Consider the following 8,134-nt stretch of genomic DNA (forward strand, 5'->3'; position numbering starts at 1 on the left):
GAATTCTCATATTTATTTAGTCCTGTCAGTAATCACTATTGTTCCAGATTAACTCTAAAAATCCTTAAATTAAAAAATAAAAAGTAACCAAAATTTTTTTTCAAATTCTCTAGTAGCCTCACAGTAACATGACTATAGTGTTCCTTTGGAATCAATCAACCATTGGGAAAATCCATTATAAAAGTACTTTCTGATCCCATAATTATCACATAATAAAATAATGCATTCCTTTGAGTATTTATATATTTATTAATTATTGTTTTACCAGGCCCTTTGATACAGGCTGTTAGGTCCCTGTACAACCGGTGTCAGAGCCTGGTCCGCATTGCTGGCAGTAAGTCGGGCTCGTTCCCGGTGAAAGTTGAACTCCGTCAAGGTTGCCCTTTGTCACCAATTCTGTTCATAACTTTTATGGACAGAATTTTTAGGTGCAACCAATGTGTTGAGGGTATCCATTTTGGTGGCCTTAGGATCGCTTCTCTGCTTTTTGCAGATGATGTGGTCCTATTGGCTTCATCAGGTCGTGATCTACAGCTTTCGCTGGAGCAGTTTGCGGCCAAGTGTGAAGCGACCAGCATGAGGATCAGTGCCTCCAAATCCAAGGCCATGATCCTGAGCCAGAAAAAGGTAGAGTGCCTTCTCTGGGTCGGGGAGGAGGTCCTGCCCCAAGTGGATGAGCTTAAGTATCTTGGGGTCTTGTTCAAGAATGAGGGGAAAAATGGAGCGAGAGATCGATAAGCGGATAGGTGCAGCGTCTGCAGTGAAGTGGGCGCTGTACCGGTCTGTCATGGTGAAGAGAGAGCTGAGTCAAAAGGTGAAGCTCTCAATTTACCGGTTGATCTACGTTCCCAACCTCATCTATGGTCATGAGCTTTGGGTTATGACCAAAAGACCGAGATCTCGGATACAAGTGGCCAAAATGAGTTTTGTCCGTAGGGTGTCTGGGTTCTCCCTTAGAGATAGGGTGAGAAGCTCAGTCATCCGGGAGGGTCTCAGAGTAGAGCCGCTGCTTCTCCACGTCGAGAGGAGCCAGTACGGGCATCTAGTTAGGATGCCTCCTGGACGCCTCCCTGGTGAGGTGTTCCGGACGCATCCCATGGGAGGAGACCCAGAGGAAGACCCAGGACATGCTGGAGGGACTGTTTCTTGGCTGGCCTGGGAACGCCTCAGGATTCCCCCAGAAGAGCTGGCCAAAGTGGGTGGGGAGAGGGAAGTCTGGGCCTCCCTACTTAGGCTGCTTTCTCCACAATCCAACCCCGGATAAGCAGAAGAAAATGGATGGATGGATTGTTTTACCGCTGTACTTTAACATTTATATTAACATATGCAATGATTTTTGCCTTTTAAATTTGAGAGCCTCTGCAGAAATCACTAAGAGTGGCTTCTGTTTATCCTGAAAAAAGTCCATCTGGGTGCTGCTGTGGAGTCTTCCCTCTCATCTCATTCGGCAAAATTATTTTAGTTTAGGTGTAAAAAGCAAAACCACATTCGCACAAGCAAAGATTTAGTACAGAAAAGCAGTTACACATGCATGCAGGCTAACAAATTGGATGCTCGTCTCAGGACGGCTGACTCCTTTTGGCCTGACTGAAACTAGGGAGAAAACAGTGGATTCACTGGGCCACAGCAGCTCGATCCTACATCCAGTTCAGCAGAAGCAAAAACAAAACAGAAACAGGCATTGTGCACAAGTAGTTTTAAGAAAAATGAAAATGGAGAAAAAAAGAAGAAACCTCGGTGTCAGACCACTGACGTGTAAGTTTCAATGTAAAAAAAGGCGTCATCTTAGGCAAGATCACGATAAGATCGCACATCTCAACAATATTTGTCATAAAGTTAAATGAGCTTCCGGGCGTTAAGAGTAATGAGATGGTAGGAAGGAAACAGGACTGATAGGATGTATGACTTTTTGAAGGGAACCTGATCCTGAAGATCTGTTCTCTTCAAAGAGCCGTTGAGTTTTGAATGACAATGATGCCAACGCATGCAGCTTTACGTAGTGATGTACCTCGTAGGTACATCACCGCGCCGTCAGGGCTGTACCACATGTTTCGTCAAGTGGTAACCCCCCTCCCCTCTTGAGCTGCCGCACCTGTTCCTCTTTGTCTCAGTGAAAAAACGGAGGAGCATTATTTGTCTCTGTGTTTGAGGAGAACATGAAGAAATCACGAGGAGGAAAAAAAAAACTAGGAACGTCTCTTTACTGCCTGCAACTCGGTTCTGTCGTTCATTTTTAAGAGCCGTTCAAAAGATTCGGATTGTTTGCGAACGTCACATGTCTACTGAGAACAGAGGTAACCGGGTTCATGTTGTGTGGGCCTGCTGCTAATGATTCTGTAGTAAGACAGGCAAGAAGGAGAACGACAAAGATAATTAAAGGAGGAGGAGGCAGAGGAGGGTTGTTGGGGTAAGGAAGCATGCAGAGACTTTAACTCTGTGCCACACTCATACAAATGCTTTATCTGCTTCATCCACAAGTCCCTGGTCTATGACACCATCTGAAATGTTGACTTTTAATCATGTTAATCATTTATTATCTGACTGTATGATTGTTTTGTTATGTGTATTGTACAGCACTTTGGACCTGTGGGTAGGGATGCATGATATTGGATTTTTGGCTGATATCCGATATGCCGATATGCTAAAACTTATTTGGCTGATAACCGATACTGATATTTTATATACATTCCTTTGTCAGAACATAGCCCTCTTATTTAGGCTTATTTGCTACAAAAATATGCAACAGCTGTAAGAGCTGGTGACAAATATTCAGTAACAGCTATATGATATGCATAGCACTTTAACTTATAATAAATGAAAAATGTTCAATGTTATTTATTAGCATTAGTCACCTGTGATGCTGTCTCACCTGTGCAGGCTTGTTCCAGGTTCCTAGCTGCAGTGTGGGATCCTCTGCACTCTTGTGCATGCAGGACAGTCTTTTTAAGTTCAAAGTTTTTGTCTAGCCATTGTGCCGTAAGACTAATCATGCTAACGGGGCTAACACGACGTCCAAATGTCTGTGGTAAAACTCACCCAGGTGCTATCAGCTGTTAGCTTCTCAATGACATCGGAAATGACAGCTTGTAACTCGGGTAAAGCTACGTTGGAAAAATATCTCTGACTGGGGACGATGTAGCGAGGCTCAGTGTAGTCCATAAATCTTTGGAATCTGACATCCTCAACGAACAAAAAACTTCCACACCGCCGACATTTTGAATTTTCCTCGCTGCCGTGAGATCAGGTAGGCATGCGTGACGTCATCACGTTGTGCTGGCGCTGCAGGCATCCTTGTCCCTGGGCTGTCATACAAAAACAGCACCTTTTATCTCGGTGAGTTATTTTGATGGATAGACCGATGTCCGATATTGAACTTTAACACTAATATCGGCCGATACCGATACCATGCCGATAATATAATAATATTGATATTGATAATACAATATATATCACAATAATATTGTGCATCCCTACCTGTGGGTATTTAAAGTTCTCTATCAATAAAGCTGGTATGGTATGGTACAAGTCTCTTCTAAAACCTGCAGGTAGAAATGATGAAACAATCGTCAGCGCCGTGTGTAACTGGAACGTAAACACCTCGGTTCACGCTGCACGTCTTAATGCTCAGTTCTGATTCTTTGCACCAATCTGATGTTTTTCTGCGACCGTTTACAATTTAATTTGAATGCAACAGCCATTAGACCAATGAGAACCGTCAAAAGCCCTTGAGGAACCTGCTTGCGCAGGAGACGTGCATGCAGGTTGCTCCAGGGCCACACACAGGCGTCCACGTCTACTTAAGCTGTCTCGCTGCTCGTCTCTCGCTCATTTTCACTTTGAACCTCGAGGCGAGTGAGCACAAACGCTTTATTGTCTCCAGCGCTCTGCTCCACATCAACACATGCTCTCTGAGTCTCTGAGGGCTCCTGTTGCACCTCCTCTTACAATTTCACAGCTTTCAGTAATTGTCTTCCAGTGTTCTTGCTTCTTTTGCAGTGATCTTACATGAACGGGGATCCTTGCAACGATCACTATGCTGGATTTATCTCTCCCTCCTCGCCTTCCTACCTTAGAGTGCATTTCCTCTCTATCCTCTTGTGCCCATTGGATGTGCATGTACTTTAGTCTTTGTGGAAAGACTTCCGGTGTGGCGCCCGAAATATCCTCTAATTTTTTAAACGGCATAATCAGCCCACTTCTCCACCGTTCTGCAGTTCGCACGAGCCCAGAGGCAGAGTGCACCAACGGGTTATGATCTAGTGAGAGTCAGCTCGTACGGATCTTGTTTTCTCAAAGTGTGGGCCATCTGTTGGGTCTTATAAGTGTATCAGATGTGATGTGTGTTTTGTGTTTGTCTCAGAGCATCTGTTGTGTGTGTGTGTCGTCCAGTCTTTAGGCTGAGTCAAGAGTGCAGCGTTAAAGGCCTCTGCAGACTCTGTTTATTTTATTTTTGACTCAGCAGGAGCTCCAGATCTTGGTGGGAAGTGGGCGTTGTTTTTTTTTTTTTTTTTTTTACATTCTTCTGACCAAAAATTAGAACCAAACCAAAGCCCTCGGTTCTCTGCGGGGGTAAACGGCATCCCTCTGTGGAAGCTGCACGCAGCTCGCGCTCTCTGCTCGTCTTCCTCCTCTGCCTCCTGCTGCTGCAGCCTTTACGCTCCTCTCTGCTTCAAAAAGCATGCGCTGCACTCAGCAAACTTTCAGGCTGGGTGTATTTTTAGAGCTCACATGAAAAGAAACTGGACCTCTTCACTGGTGTTTTTAAGAGTTAACGTGGCCTGGAAAACTATTTTATATATAAAATTTGTTGAATGAATTTTACAAGCAGTGATTAAACTTTAAATAAATTAGTTTGCCTTGGTTTGGATATATCTCAAGTGGGTTTAGACAATATTAGCGGGATCACAGTGGCTCTGCAGTTTTCTCACTTCCATTTGTGCCAACCGTCTTGGCATCTTTCTTGTTAAAGTCGGTCGCCTCAGACGTTTTTTCTCTGAACTCGTTCTGTTTCTTCAGCTCAGCTCTCCATCTTTTTGTTCTTCATTCCTCTGCTCCTCTCTGCCGTCAAGAAAACGGGTTATTTTTGAAGACTATCAGCAGAAAACTTTTTTTTTCTTTTGTTGTTTGGAATTAATGAAAAACCCGAGCTACTTTGGAATGGTTTATTAGAGACTTATTTCCCCAGATTCACACATTCTTATTTCTACATTTCACAGGCTTGGTATTCAGATATTTAGGAGGAAGGCCTCATTTTGAAGAAATCAATCAACCTTTATTTATACAGGTAAATCCCATTGAGCCTCAAGGACTCATTTACAAGAGAGACCTGATTTCAACAAAGAAAGATGACAACAATGGACAACAGCAACAACAATAAACAGTTATATATATAAAAAAAAAAGCATACTACAGTTTTTTTTTTTTTTTTTTTTTTTACAAATAGGATGGCTAAAAGGAAAAGGTAACAAAACAAAAAACAGCTAGATTCCAAGACAAATGTAGAAAACTAACAACAGGAACATGTCAGCATTGGTCCCTGCCAGGTGTCCAACAGATTCTTAAAGACACTTAGAGAGGTCAAGGTCGAGAGCTTCAAATCTTTTTGTAAGATATTCCAGGAAACAGGAGCGGAATAGGAGAAGGCCCTTTTGCCTAGTTCAGTCCTCATTGAGGGAACACTGCAGGTAATAATGTCCTGAGAGCGCACGTTGTAGCTGCACTCACGCAGAGACAAGTAGGAGGAGATGTATGAAGGCAACAGACCAAGAAGTGGTTTAAAGATGAAAATATACCAGTGAGAGAGTCTGCGTGAAGTTAATGATGTCCAGTTAACCAATGAATACAGGGTGCAGTGGTGGGTACAATAATCACAGCCAGTTATGAATCTTAGTGCACCATGATAGACAGCATCCAACATCTGCAGGGTGCTTGTAGAAGCGTTCATGTAAATAATATCACCAAAATCAATTGAGGGAAGGAAAGTCACAGATACAAGGCGTTTTCTAGCATTCAGGGTTAGACAGGATCTGTTTCTGAAAAAGAAACCCAGTTTAACTTTCAGTTTCTTTATCAAGTTTTCCACATGGAGCTTAAAAGAGAGATGTGAGTCGACCAAGATACCCAAATATTTATAGGAATCAACAAACTCAATGGGGACACCATTTGAGGATAAAATCAGAGGAAGAACTGCTGGGACCAACTTCCTATTTGAAAAAAGCATCCCTTTGGTTTTGTCGGCATTTAGGACAAGTTTGAGGTGGACCAAATCAGTCTGGATGATGTTGAATGCAGATTTCAAAAGCTGGAAAGCCTTAGCAACAGTTTTAGCTCAACAATAAACAACTGTGTCGTCAGCATAGAAATGTATGGATGCATTAGGGATGTTTTTACCTACATTATTTATGTAGATTGTAGATTGCAATAATTGAAATAAGTTCACTTTGAACAGAATGACGAGTTTACAGCTAGTCCAAGCAGGGCCAAGCTCGATGAATTGCTGCCATCTTAAAGCAACTCTGATCTCAAAAAGTTGTGATGCAAATGATATTTGTGTATATATTTTTAATTTTAATATTGGGACAATACATAATGAATATTTAAATTTAACATGTGAGAAAATAGCCAGGGGGCTAATTTCTAACCTTAGTCCTGTTGGAAGGTTAGTATCAAATGCAGAGAAAACAACAATAAAAACAAGAAGTATTAAACCATTAAGAATTATAAAAGACTATACAACTTATAATTATACAAATTTGAACATAGTGTGAATGACATTTTCAATCTGTTATGTAAAACTTGTTAGTTTTGCGTTGTTTGCACTGAATCCAGGGATTATTTGTAGCGTAAATACAGTAGCAGCAGCTAGCTGTAGCACTCCCGGTGCATCTTGGGAAGCTTGCTGCGAGATGACCATAATATTTTTTACAAAATAACTTAAAATAAACAACAACAACATCACAAAACATCGTTAAATTATCATAAAAGATTTTAGGATAAATCATCCTATGATTTTAATGTTGTCATTCCACATAAAGCAATTGTTGCAATTAAACAAATTGACAATCTTTCTCTGCAAGCTACTGTGGCACAGGGAAAGCCCTTCGTATAATGTTTGGTGTCATTTGGGAGCTTAGGGATTCCCCTTTCTAAATGTGCAGCTGGAAGTCCAGACCAACAAAAATTCAAACTAGCACACTCATAAACAAATTGCCAGGCCAGGTTATAATCTGCCAAATTTCAGCAAATTGCGTAATTTAATTTAAAGGCTTTTGAGATGAAAATATACAATCCGGATTCCAAAAAAGTTGGGACACTAAACAAATTGTGAATGAAAACTGAATGCAATGATGTGGAGATGGCAAACGTCAATATTTTATTCGTAATATAACATAGACGACAGCTCAAAAGTTTATTCTGAGTAAATGTAACATTTTAAAGGAAAAATATGTTGATTCAAAATTTCACAGTGTCAACAAATCCCCAAAAAGTTGGGACAAGTAGCAATAAGTTGCTGAAAAAAGGAAATTGAGCATATAACGAACAGCTGGAAGACCAATTAACACTAATTAGGTCAATTGACAACATGATTGGGTATAAAAAGAGCTTCTGAGAGTGTCAGTGTCTCTCAGAAGCCAAGATGGTAAGAGGATCACCAATTCCACCATTGTTGCGCAGAAAGATAGTGCAGCAATACCAGAATGGTGTTACCCAGCGTAAAATAGCAAAGACTTTTAAGTTATCATCATCAACCGTGCATAACATCATCAAAAGATCCAGAGAATCTGGAACAATCGCTGTGCGTAAGGGTCAAGGCCGTAAAACTCTTCTGGATGTTCGTGATCTCCGGGCCCTTAAACGTCACTGCACCTCAAACAGGAATGCCACTGTCAAGGAAATAACAGAATGGGCTCAGGAATACTTCCAGAAAGCATTGTCAGTGAACACAATCCACCGTGCCATCCGCCGTTGCCAGCTGAAACTCTACAGTGCAAAGAGGAAGCCATTTCTAAGCAAGCTCCACAAGCTCAGATGTTTGCACTGGGCCAGGGGTCATTTAAAATGGAGTGTGGCAAAATGGAAGACTGTTCTGTGGTCAGATGAGTCACGATTTGAAGTTCTTTATGGAACACTGGGA

This window comes from Nematolebias whitei, chromosome 6 (assembly GCF_014905685.2).
Source record: "Nematolebias whitei isolate Nwh7 chromosome 6, NemWhi1, whole genome shotgun sequence".
NCBI classification, from domain to species: domain Eukaryota; kingdom Metazoa; phylum Chordata; class Actinopteri; order Cyprinodontiformes; family Rivulidae; genus Nematolebias; species Nematolebias whitei.